Source organism: Nelumbo nucifera, chromosome 4, assembly GCF_055504915.1.
Source record: "Nelumbo nucifera cultivar China Antique chromosome 4, China Antique-T2T, whole genome shotgun sequence".
Taxonomy (NCBI): domain Eukaryota; kingdom Viridiplantae; phylum Streptophyta; class Magnoliopsida; order Proteales; family Nelumbonaceae; genus Nelumbo; species Nelumbo nucifera.
Window position 1 is genome coordinate 93,785,875 of NC_142652.1, and position 9,830 is coordinate 93,795,704.

Consider the following 9,830-nt stretch of genomic DNA (forward strand, 5'->3'; position numbering starts at 1 on the left):
AAAAATAAACATGGGATTCTTGGTCAATGGGAACCAAAATCCTATTAACCAACTTTCCCCTCTCTCAAAATCCAAAAAAAAGAACACCCCCTAAGTCCTAATTCTATTGTAGTGGATGGTTCATATGGCAAGTCATGTAGGGGCATAATCAGGCCCAATCATGACCTTCACAATAGCCAATACGAGGGTCTATATCATGCCCACTTAGACCACTTCAAGTAAATAACCTTATAAACCTCTTAAACATCCCCATTTGTGTGTGTGTGTGAGAGAGAATTCCATGTATAATTAAAGAATCGTATTTAGATGTATAATTTTATTTTATAGGCCTAAAAAGCCTATTTAAGTTGCATTTCATTACAAGCCCTTGCCTTAACAATCTAAATGAATTATATAAGAAAAATTAAAATTATGTAAGCATTGCAACTCAAATTAAATAGAAGAGAAGAGAACGAAGAATGAAGAACAAAGAGATGAGTAATTGAGAACCATGCATTCAGTTAGCTTCATCTTTCAAACCTCATTTTTTTTTGGATTTGTTGTATACGTTAATGATGAATGGACCTTTGTTTTCTTCAATGTAATTGAGAACTGTGCATTTAGTTAGCTCTATCTTCAATATAATTGATCACCAAATGTGAAACCAATCACTTAATGGGGTTGATGATCATACTAATGCATTTGTACTAACCCAATGTCAAATCAATCAGCTAACCCAATGATACACTTACAAAGTACTTGTAAATATTACATCACCATAATACCACAAGTTTACAACACATTGGTTCAATAACCACATTCAATATTACATCACAGTTGTGGGATTTACATCCAAATAAAATAAAAATGATCCTAAAAAAATTAAAAATAGTATCTTCTAATGATCCTATTTAGTCAAATTAGGATCGATCACCTTTGATCAGATCGGATAATATGATCCGATCAAAAATCAAATAGGATTTGGATCACCCCTATCCGATCTGATGTATATATATATATATATATATATATATATATATATATATATATATATATATTTATAATTATAAATATATAATGCATATATATGTTATTTATTTATTTATAAATATATTTTTTATATTATATTTTTATAAATTTGTTATATTATTTATTTTTTATAGAAAACATGTATATATATGATGAAAATAATTAAAAAAATACTTGTATTTTTTTGTTTTTACTTTATTTAAATTAGTATATTTTATTTTTCTTTTAATAATTTATTAATTTTTAAAGAAAACAAGTCGGATCGGATCAAATTCAAAGATTTGACTTATCATAAGATTCAAATTCAAATTGAGTCCTATCAGATCCGATCGGATTTGACATAAACTATGTCGGATCGGATTCGAATATGATCTGTTCTGCTTGCATCCCTACCACAAATGGTATCTTTCACACATCCTCCATGTTAACAATATTCAATACATTGCACTCTTGTAGTTCACTTTTTGATCTATGTGATCCTTATTGGCACCGCAAGTAGTTTGTTACATACCATCCCTCCCTCATAGACCCAACTCATGACACTGCCCTTGTCCTAGCCCAACTCAAACACTGCCCAAACCACCCATCCTTGAACTAGCCCATTCCCATCCGTAGCAAACTCAGCTAGTCCCCATGGCCTATGACTGACCCATGGTAATCACAAGCACACCCAACCCCATCCCAATCCCAGCCTAGCCTAGCCCAAGGCTATGGCTAGGTCATATTACCTAGCTTGACCTAGACCCTTGCTCACACCACCCATCCTGACTTAGCCCCATCCCTAAGACCACCCGCCTTGACCTAGGCCCTTTCTCATACCACTCACCCTGACCTAGACCCATCCTTTAGACCACCCACCTTGACCTAACCATTTTCCACCCATACCAGGCCAAGGTCAACCCCATGCCCTATGACTAGTTCATGATAGTCACAAACACACTCAACCCAACACTACCCCATCTCGGCCCAGGGCTAGGCCTGGCTCAGGCTCAAATCACCTTGCCAAACCCAGACCTTGTCCTGGTCACAAACCTTGACCCACCTAGCTTGACCTAGGCACTTACCCAACCCATAGCTTGTGCTACCCCATAATAGTCACAAGCAGAACAAACCCAACCCCATACAAGTAGGGTTGTTCACAGGTTGGTTCAATTTGGTTACACAGTATTTTGGCAATCAAATCGAACATTTTAAGTTAACTATTTTGCCAATTGAAGCCAACCAAAAAATAACACATACCGACTAATAATAATTTTGTCAAATGCTCGATTTGGTTGGTTTAAACTGAATCGAGATATCCATTAATACGTTAGATCTTCTCTTGTATTTTTGTAGTCTCTTGCAACTTATGGTTCCATGTAATGATGTAGAAAATTTAAAAGAAAGAAGAGAAATCATTATGGATTGTGCAGTTTTATGGCAATTGTTTTGACAAGTAAAATAAATCCATCTGATCATTTGAATATTTATTCAAATATCAAAATACAAAGTAATGAAAAATGTGATAAAAATAAATAATGGATAGGGGATATAGGAATTTTCTTAGAAATCATACAAGCATAGGGGGTTGGGGGTAGGGTTTTAGGCCTACTTGTACAAAACAAAATGGTAGGTCATGTCACTATCTTGAGATATGACAGAAAAAAAGTGGTTTAGAAATTTTTACTTTTATAAAAAACGGGGAAAGTGGGACATTCGTGAGAGAGAGAGAGAGAGAGCATTGACTTTACTTTAACAATTATAACATATCCCACTATATATAGCCGTCCGAGTTGGTTTTGCTCGGTTTATAAACTCATAAATCATAACCCAAACCAATTAGTTGGTTTATCTATATCTTTAAACCAAGACCGACCAAAAATTTAAGAAAACCGACCAACTCGGAGTTGGGTTAGGTTGATCAATTTGGTTGATTTGACCCAACTCATTGAACAACCCTACATACAAGCATAAGGTTGGGCCTGGCTATGAGTACTCAGCCTAACTAAACCACCCAGCTAAACCTAGACCCATCCCAACCTATAGCTTGTACTTCCCCATAGTAGTCACAAGCAAAACATGCCTAACCCCATACAAGCACAAGGTTGGGCTTGGTTTTAAGTAGTCAACCTAACTACACCACCCAACTAGATCCACCTAGCCTGACCCATACCCTAACCTTGACCCACCCAACCTAACCTAAACCTATCCCTTAGACCACCCACCCTGACCTAACCCTCAACCCTACCCTCATTTCATCCCAATGTTGGGTCTGGCTATGAGCAGTCAACCTGCTTGCATCACCTAGCCAAACTTATACCTTGACCCACCCCAACCCCACGCAACCCAAGATTGACTCACCCACCCACCCCCCTTAACTATACCCATCCCACACACACATTAACCCAGCCTACTCGGGCCCTAACAAAACTCACCACATCATGCCCTATATCAACCCACATAGATTATACTCAGCTAGACTCTAACCATGACTTTGACTCACCCCAACCCCACCCACCTTGATTACACCCATCCCACCCACACATTGATCTGGCCCACTTAGAACCTAACACAGCTCAACACACCCCGTAACCTATCCCAAACCACATAGATCATAGTCAGCCAGACCTGAACCATGACCCAAACTCACCCAAACCCCACCCAACCCAAGAGTGACTTACCTAACTACCTTGATTGCACCCATCCCACCCACACATTGATCCAACCCACTTAGACCTTAACACGACTCACCACACCCTGCCCCATCTCAACCTACATAGATCATAGCTAGCCAAACCCTAACCCATACCTTGGCCCAATCTCAAACTTGAATTAGCCCTTCCCATACAACCAAACTTAACATAATCCAATACATGACAGTCATATGAATAGCCAGCCCCATCCCAGTCCATTGCTAGCTTTGAGCAGCCAACCCTAAACATAGTCTAACCCATCCTTACCACAACCAAACCAATATTAACCACACCAAACCTAACCTAATCATGACCCTAGCCATAGCCCAACCCAACCCATTCCATTACACCCACACTAACCGAAACACCTTAACTGCTCACATGGTTGGGCCTAGTTGTGTGCATTCAGCTTGACCTGGCAATAGACGTAGGTGTTGACACTACTCAAGCCCAGGGATAGGCCTGACTCAGACCAACCCAGCCCAGCCATACCAGACTTAACACAATTCTAACCTAAATGTTTCACTTTGCTTAATCCTTATCCTATCATACCACCACAACACATGGTTGGGCTTGGTTGTAAACACTCAACCTGACCCGACAATAGATACAGGTGTTGCCACCACTTAAGCCTAGGGTTGGGCTTGTCTCAAACCAACCCATAAGAACCATAACAAAACCAGGCCCAACCACACTAGACATAATCCAATCCTAAACCAAACCTAAACTCGTCTCTCACTTAGCCCAACCTTTATCTTGTCTTGAAACCATTACATAGGGTTGGAATTGGTTGTCAGCACTTAGCTTGACCCAACAGTAGACGCAAGTGCTACCACCACTGAAGCCTAGGGCTAATATTGGCTATGAGCATTCAGCTTGACTTAGCAGCAGACATAGCTGTTTCCAACCGCTGAAGTTTAGGGCTCGGCCTAGCTCAAACCAACCCAACACAACTACAACCAAACCCAGCCTAGCCACGGTAGAGCTAACCCAATCTTGACCCAAACCAAAATCCATGTCTCACTCAACATAACCCTTACCATGTCCTACCATCACAACATAGGGTTAGGCCTAGCTGTGAGCACTTAGCTTAACCTAATAGCTGACTTAGGTTCAAGCCACCCACCTTATCCATACTAGAGTCACCCATACAGATCCAACCCATCATTGATCCATTATTCAGGGCCTGACCCCAATCACATCACAAGGTTGTGCTTGGTTATGAGCAGTCAGTCTAATCTAGACCCAAACCACACCCCAAAAGGGCCCACCCTAAACCATCCCTAACCCAGACCATCCTTGTCTAGTACAGACCAGGCCCATTGACATATCAATGGTTGTTAATAGTCAGCTAGTCTCGGGCCTGACTTGGACATTACTAAAATGACCCAACCCAACCCCATTCAAACCTTGAATGACCCTTAACCCAGACCATTCCCACTTAATATTTGACGAAGTATAATGATGCACACATTTATTAATTCTAAAGAAAGTAGGTTTATGGTTAATATCTTGTCTTTATCACTTTTCCTCATGGGGCAAAACCTTTTATTGTGGCCATGAATGTAGTATTGGCAAGTCATTCTCTTGCCTCTCCTATTATGCTTTGTTCCTTGAGGTGTCTCCCGCTCCTCCAAAATTCTCTTATTCCTTGGTCTCCTCCTCTTCTTCCTAATTTCTGGTGTCTCATGTGCTTTAAAAGTTGACTTGGGCCAAAACTTTCTTTCTTTACCAATGTGAAACATAATCCTTAATCATCTTATTTCAGAGAAGTATTTACACATATACCATGGAGATAGAGTATCCTAGTTAAATCCCACATCCTATAGATGCAAGTCTATCTACTAATTTCTACAATATATCTATCTACACCATGTTGCATTTCATACCTTGTCTCTCCATTCCATACTATTCTCTTCAATTTTCTCTTATATCTTAGGACCTAACTCTTCTTTAAATTTGAAAGTAAAAGATCTTTTATCTACTATCCTTGTCATGACCTTAACTACAATGAATTTATTGACGTATTTCTAAATTCAACAATACCTCCATTGAATGTCTATGATATATTGTTATCAATAACATCACACTTGGAGAAGGTTTTAAAATAGACTTTTGACCATTGGAGTATATTAACTTTCATTACATCCTCCTTAGCACTAGGCTTCAATTTCTCAAGCATCTCTAATTCAATTTGGAAATTGAAAATGGTTGTGGCTTTTGCGAACATCCAGAATTGCCTATGTAGTTCTTTGCCCTTGTGCATTCTTCTCCAATTTGCAAATACATGTCTAGCACACTTTTTGTGCTCTACTTGAGGCATTAACTCTACAATTGCTTTGACTAATCCCTGTAAAACAAAATCAATAACTCATTGATATGTTATCAACATTTATTTAAAGTGTTGTATAAATATAAGATAAACATGTTGTTTACATACATTTTGTTGATAAAAAATTATGGTGTAACCAACACCAAGTGTCTCTAGTAAGGTAATTAAGGAACCATTTCCAACTATTAATATTTTCACTTTCAACTACTACCCATTTTATTGGCATTATTTGATTATTTGCATCCATGCCAATAGTTGAAATAAGCTCACCATGGCCTAGTTCCTTTAGGAAGCAACCATCTAGACCAATAACATGCCTACAAACTGCCATGAGTGCCTTCTTACAAGCATCAAAACAAACATAAAACACCTTGAAAATTGATTTTTTCCCATCATTTTCCTTGTGAACATGAATATATACTAAGTTGTTCGGGCTAAATCTAACCAACTTTATTGTATAGTCATAAACCAACATGTATTCATTAGTGTAATCACTTTTGAAGTTTTCTTTTACCCCAACTTCAATGTTATAGAATGCGTGTTGTCTATGAAATACTTTATTACAACCTTAGAAGTCACTCTTGCATTTTTAAAACTCTATTGCCACTTGTGATTGGGATCATATGTCTTCACCTAAAAATTGTTTGTACTCTTATCCAATATTGCATATAATACCCATGGACAATACATATCTTTATAGACAGCCCAAATTCTTTTATACTTGCATTTCTTGAATCTTAGCCTCCTCTTTCACTTTATAGAATGCTTTATAACTACCTCCTTGTATTGCTTGCCGTTCAAGAAGATCATCCCCAAATCAAAGTGAGAAACATCAATGGTGGGATCATAAACGGGAGCCTTTTACTTCCCCTCTTGACATGTTCTGCCTTGAATTCATTGTTTAACCCACTAGTTATATAGTACCTAGCATCATCATCATAACCAATTTCTTGAAACCCTAACTACTGGTTTTCTCCCTCAATCTCAACTAACTTACTACTAGACCCTCTATGTCTCTATTGAGTAGCACCACCGTTGTCTTTATTTACACATTCATTAACCCCTTCATTTTTTTTTTCAACTCCTTCACTTTATGCCTCACTACCTGAAGTTCTTCATCCTCAATGTCTGTGAGTCATTCAATGTCTATACCTATACCATCCTCTTCATCTAAAGAGTCCTTATCATTTGACTCACCATCACTTTCAGTTGGCTCATCATCATTTTCTTCCTCTCTATTCCCATCAACATGTTCTTCTTCCCTAATATCTCTAATGGGATCTTCATCTATAATCTCTTTAACAATGGGAGCCTTAACTTGATATCTAAATTCTTTTGCTTTTAAGACATTAGAGGTTAAAAACAGGCCAAAAGAACAAGGCCAAAGTCAACAGTTACATGCACATTTCTTTTTTTGTTGGATAGTCACATGCACATTTACTAGTCATATAAATACTTGTACTATAAAATTTGTTTTTGTTTTAAAACCATCATTTTGATGGTTCCAAAAATATGAATTGTTTTGAACAATACTACAATGTTAAAATAGTACGACAATAGAAGAACTTTGACTAATTAGAACTCCCCATGAATTTTGATGAATACTAGCTTATCAATTACTACTTGTACTATATAGGTAGATTGGTTAAGTTTCAAGTAAAATGCCTTTTTTTTATATTATTATTGGATTCTTTTATCATTAAAATAAACTAAGGGTTTATTTAGTTCATATGAATAGGGGTTTAGAATTGGAATCAGAATGGATAACGCTATTTGGTTAGGCAAAACCAAAGTTTGATTCCCATTCTAGTTAGAATGGCATTCCTCCATTTGAGGGAATGGGAATCCCATTCTAGCTAACTAAAAAAAGATAAGTGGCACCCCCAAATCCTATTGTTCTTTAATCTGATTCCAAACTTCCTTCTATCTTTATCAATGGGAATAATCCATTTGGGTTTTATTTTCCATTTAAACCAAACAAATGAGGGAATAGGCAATTGTAAATGAAGAGTGGAGGAGGAAGAATATAAAGGGAGAAAAAAAATATTACTTTTAACATAATAATGAAAAAAAGTACATGTATGCCCATAAATGAGCACCCAAATACAAATAAAAGGGAAGGACAATAATGCCCTTATCCACAATACAAATCTTGGTACTCCCCTTTAAGTTGAGCATAGATATCCATCATGCCTAACTTTCTTAGGTTTTATCAAGCTCCGGGTTGTAAAGACGCTTGGACAATCAACAATTTAATCTTTTGACTTGACAAAAGGCACACATATTTCTCCACTAGTTATCATTTCTTCAATGAAGTGTTTGTTGAGCTCAATGTATTTTGTGCAATCATGTTGGATTGGATTATGGGCAATGTTTATAGCATCTTGATTATCACAATATAGTCTCATTAAAATTTCATCTTCGATTCCAATATCATATAACAAGGTCTTCAGCCATAGTAATTCTGATACACTATGAGCCATAACTCTATATTCTCTTTCTTCATTAGATCGAGCTACAATTGATTGCTTTTTACTTTTCGAATATACAACATTACCTCCCACCAAATGCACAATAATCAAAAGTAGATTTCTTATCATCCATAAAACTTACCCAATCAGCAACAGTATAAGCCTTAACCTTGAAATGCCCATGGTTGGAATACAATATTTCTTAGCCTAAGCACCCCTTTAAGTAGGCAAGGATCATATTGACTATCTTAATATATGAAGTTTCGGGATTATGCATATAATGACTCATCACACTTACGGCATAGGATATATTAGGCTTAATCAGGCACAAGTAGAGAAGCTAACAAACTAATCTCTAATAAACACCTTTGTTTGGAAAAATGTCTCCATCATCAACACTTAGTTTATGATTGGAGTTAATGAGAGTTTCAACTGGCTTGCACCCCAACTTGCAAACCTCATGAAGGAGGTCAAACACATACTTTCGTTATGAGATGAAGATCCCTTCGTTTAATCTTGCCACTTCAATTCCAAAAAAGTATATGAGACTTTTGAGATTTTTTATCTCAAATTTAAAAGCAATAAATGACTTTAGTTAGACAATTCTAGAGTTATCATCTTTAGTAACAATATCATCAACATATACTATCAGTAGAGCCACTAGGCCATTAACCGTATGAAAAGAATATGATATGCTTGTGATTAAGTGAACCCACTTTTAAGAACATGAATCTATTAAACCAAGCTTTAGGAGATTGCTTAAGTCGATAAAGAGATTTTCTTTAGACAACAAACCTTCCTCTAATTGTTAGAGAGTCTTACTCTTAGGAAAAGATCCATGTATAGCTTTTCTTGAAGATCCCCATTGAGGAAGCCATTCTCCACATCCTTTGGTATAGAGGTCATGAATGGTAAGCAACAAGAGACATAACCATTCGGGTAGAGTTCATTTTGGCTACAAGTGCAAAGATTTCGTAATAATAAATCCCATACTTTGGGTGTACTTGGGGGTGAGCATTATTCGGTTAAAATTGAATACCGAACTGAAAATTTTGATTTTGGTTTTTTCGATTTTTAGGTAATTCGGTTAACCAAAAAAACCGAATTAGCTAAAATTCATTATATAATATATAATATGCTATATATTTTTATATTAATATATTATATATAATGTAATATAATGAAATTAAATTTCATAATATATATTATAGGTTATAATATATAATAACTAAATTCGGTTTTTAACCGAAAATCGAGCCGAAAATTTCGGTTTGATTATTTTGGTTTTATTGAAAATTGGTTTCGGTTTCCATTTTCATTTTATTATTTCGGTTTTAAAAGTTTTGA